The sequence below is a fragment of the Helicoverpa zea genome, chromosome 13 (genome assembly GCF_022581195.2).
Source record: "Helicoverpa zea isolate HzStark_Cry1AcR chromosome 13, ilHelZeax1.1, whole genome shotgun sequence".
Taxonomy (NCBI): Eukaryota; Metazoa; Arthropoda; class Insecta; order Lepidoptera; family Noctuidae; genus Helicoverpa; species Helicoverpa zea.
In genome coordinates, this window is record NC_061464.1 from 11,919,161 (window position 1) to 11,923,482 (window position 4,322).

Here is a 4,322-nt window from a genome sequence, read left to right on the forward strand (position 1 = left end):
TTTTCAGTTCTTCTTGAAAGGCATCTAAGAGCATTTTTAGTGAACCAGTTTTTTTTTCTATTTCATTTTTTTTAGTAGTCTTTGTCACATCGCATTTTTTTTTTGTTTGTATTCATGAGATTTCAAAACCCATTCATTCCATGATACCATATAATTTAGATCTTTTTCACCCATAGAAAATTCAATACGTTTGTTTTTGCAAAAATCACAGTCTCCGTAAGCACATTCCTTTGATTTTGAAGAACATACAACCATACTCAGTAAATCGTCAAGATCTGTTGTTGATATTAATCCAATTGACTTCAGTGCCGTGGCTTTCATGTGCACTTGCAAGCGCAAGTTTCTCGGCTTTTGGTGGTAATACATAAAAGGGCCTGTACCTTTTGAAAGTTGTAAATGATAATTTTCCTCCTTCTTCTCTATATTTCTGATATAGTTTATTTAGAGTGCCAAGTAAATACCTTCTCTGTTTTTTTTCTTTTTTTCGTGTCTTTATTTCGTTTTTCCCTGCTGTCATCCTACTGACATCATCCCTTTCATAAAAGTTTCTTAGCTGTGTCTGTATTAATAAGGTTTTATTTTTCTGTTTAGTGTGACGAATTTTTCCTTTAAGGCCTAAATAGGCAGCCATCCTAGTTTTCATACTGTATTTGTTAATTTTATTATTTTTGGTAAAAACATCTTTCATTAATCGTTTTTCTTCAGAGTTTTTACTTTTATAGCTGTCTTTTATAGTTTCCGCTATTACATTATGTTCTAGCAGAACCCTTTTCACGCTTTCTCTTTCTTCGGGTCGAATATTTGGTAAATTTTGGTCAATGTAAGCGCACGTTTTCGAAAAGGGGGTCATTTCTTCAAGGACTTCACCTTTTTTGGTAATTGGGCTTAACCTGTCTTCAAAGCTACGAATCATTTGGTTTTTCTCTTCAATAATTGCAAAAAACTCATTATTTTTATCTATAGAACGATTCAATCTTTGCCTAATTTTTTTCAACGTCTTTTTCAATGTTTTTGATTCCTCCTGTAGTTTTGTGTTTTCATTTTTCAGCCTATAAATCACTCTTCTAGTATTTCTCTCCCGTGTTAAAAATTGACCATGTCCTTCTGAACTTTCAGGCTCTACTTCAGGCTTAGGTTGTTCCTTACTCTTCTTCTTTCTCTCTCTCCACTGTTTTCTTATGATTTCTTGTTCAGATGAAGGAAATTCAGTTTTTTTTTTTCTATTCCTTTTTGTTCTTGCTGCGATTTAAATTTTTCAGGATTTACTTCTTTCAGGCGTTCTCGATAGAGTTTCTGCCTTTCGGCAGGTGTGAGTGGCATCTGTAAAATCAATGTAGTAGTAATCAAGTATGCAGTTGCAGTTTACTTTTTTTTACATATCAAATATTAATAATAACCTACTTTTAACAATAAAGGACAATGTCTAAAAACGTCCCCACCCACCAACAGACTTGAAAGTAGTGTCATTGGATGCGCCTCATTTATATAGTAGATCATTTCTTATTATGGAGACACATTCCAAAAGTATGGGGTTTAGGAACTATAAGACAATTTAGTATCCTTAATAATCAATTAACTTCAAGTTTGTTAACCAATTACTCGGTGTTGGGTGGACCGATTTTGATGTTTTTATTTTTATTTTAAAGAATCTATCTCAAAGTTAGTCTAATTTAATTTTCATCAAGATCTTTTAAGCAGTTTTTGAGTTATCATCGGTTAAAATAATCGGTTTGAAAAGGCAATTCAGGATGTCGTACTCTGTTGGAGTTAGTAAAGATCCATACAAAATCATTAAACTAATTATCATTCTAACCGGTGATAACTCAAAAGTTGCTAAAAAGATCCCGATGAAAATTATATCGGACTAACGTTGAGGCACGTTCTTTGCACTAAAACAAAAATAATCAAAATCGGTCCACGCATCTCCGAGTAATTGGTTAACAAACTTGAAGTTAATTGATTATTAAGGATACTAAAATGTCGTGTATTTCCAAAACCCCATACATTTGGAGTAAATCGTTTTGATAATCATGATCTATCGAAGGATGCGCTTGCGATGACACTAGTTTCAAGTCTGTTGGTGGGTGGGGACAGGGTCCATACAAAATCCGGCATTGTTCTTTATATGGGACCAAACTGAAGGCATTCCCTTTTCACTAAAAAAATATTGCTGAAATCGGCTAACAGAATCTGAGGAAATTTATAATATATATACCAAATAAAATAAAAAATATCAGTTGAATTGATAGCCTCCTAGTTTTTTTTACCAAGTCAGACATTTTATATTTGGCTGACAGATATTTATTGGATGCTGTTAAAAAGCACATATTATATCCTTGTAATATGTGTTTGTGAATATTTAAGATAGGTAATCTATTTGTAATAGTCTTCTTCTATACCTAAATATTGCAATATAAATTCAGCTTTATACTTTTCACGTGTGTTACGTCACACAACTCCGTAACACACGCAACACACGTGAACAAACAACACGTGAATAACATAACCTTAAATTCTTGTAGCATCTTTATTTACAAAGCTACTCCGTTATAAACTGCATTCATTAGGAATATACAATGTCTTTTTCAATAGTATATACAGCAAAACAAATTAATATTATTATTACTTACCTTGCTATATTGCTTCCAAAAGTCTCTAAAATGCAATGACGAAAAATAACACACACCAAGTACTGCCTACTGCTTCTAAACCAAGATGTCTGACACAACAATGACGTTTCACTGTAAAAGTCATAAAGTTGCCATTGTAAAAAAATATAATGATGTGTTGCTATTGCTTTTTCTAAAAAAGCTACTATTCAATACAGTTTTTGTAACACACGTGAATCAGATGGAATGCATATTGTTTTTCAACCGTTTTAATTAATTTTTTTACTAGTTTTATTACAACTATTATTGAATCAGTAGCTTTATACAATTACATTTAGTATAACATTAAGAAATTACGATACTTTATTGAAACAATGAAATGATGAAGAAAAAGACAATGTACTGCGCGTGAACACATTTTATTTTTCTATGAAACTGAATCTCACCAGCTTTTTGTAATCGTTTTTTATTGCTTGGATTATAAGCATTCTCAATTTAAATCGAGTAATATTAACAAGTGAATAATGCCAAATACAGAAAAATAATCAGATTATTTATGAAAACAACCAACATAAAAAAAATCTTACGTTGAATTTTGGCACGTGAAAAATATTGAATAAGTACATTTTTTGTGAGCCTCACCCACATACGTATCTGTAGTTTTTGAGATATTTTAGTTATCGGCACGGATATTGAGCCCGGACCTTCACCTGCGCAGAAGCGATTTATTGGTTTATTGCCTTATGTGTACAGTGCGCAAAGCGACCCCCACTCTTCCGCCGAGAGCTCAATATCCGTGCCGATAACTATAGCTCTCAATCATACTACATGAATGTACACAAACAACTAGAATAAAATAAATAGGACAACACCAGTAGATTATGATATAAACAAAATTCAACTTTAGCGACAGTTTTTGCTCTAGCGTCTGTTGGTGAGCGCACCAGCGCGGCGACTGCGGAAGAGTCACGAGGTTCGCAAACGAGACACGGTTACGTATTTGGTTTAGTGTTACATTAATAAATGGCGCGGATGTGTGTGTGTGTGATCGTCTGTGTATCACTGATCCATTGTTGACCATGCGACCCTACACATTGAAACGAGAAATATGGTGGAAAGGACATTTGGGAGATGGAAACTGAGCGGAGGTTTCTGTGCCTAAGCAGAGGGTTGGGCAACAAACTGATCACAATATCCAACATTATTGTTGTGTGCTGTGCTTTTTAACATTTCATTGGTTACAAATGACCCTTCAAAATTGAATCAGACAATCAAGGGACTACTGATGATTTTGCATTCCGAAACACAATTATAAATATTATGTTTGATTACATACACTGGTTTTTCTATCTATTCTATTTAAAAGACTATGTAAAATGTTTTAATAATTTACACTTAAAATTACTTCTATAAAATAATTGCGATAGTAACAATTATAAATCAACAAAACTACTACAAAGGTCTCTCTTCAATAAAAATACATATTATTATAGATATTATGTTGTGCTGACTAGGCTTTAGCTTCTGCTTCCTTTAATTGCAGTTTTAAAATTTCTATTTCTAAATTGTTTTTATTTTTCCTGAATAAATTTTTATTGTAGCTCATGTAGTTCGGCTGCTCTCTTTTCTCTGCTTAAATGTTCTGAAGTTTTTTTTTCATTTGTGGATAGTTCTGGTGTTTCTACGGATTGAATGGTGCTTTGTGGGATGGTG

The 4,322-nt window shown here is 32.9% G+C and overlaps 1 long non-coding RNA gene across 1 annotated transcript; it reads right to left on the reverse strand.

The window, feature by feature from the left end:
* Positions 1-562: 562 nt before the first annotated feature.
* LOC124635956 lies at positions 563-4,049 on the reverse strand. Its single transcript, XR_006985085.1, has 2 exons — positions 2,631-4,049; positions 563-1,320 (listed from the first exon to the last, which is right to left on the reverse strand). It is a non-coding gene; the product is annotated as an uncharacterized LOC124635956 (long non-coding RNA).
* Positions 4,050-4,322: the final 273 nt, after the last annotated feature.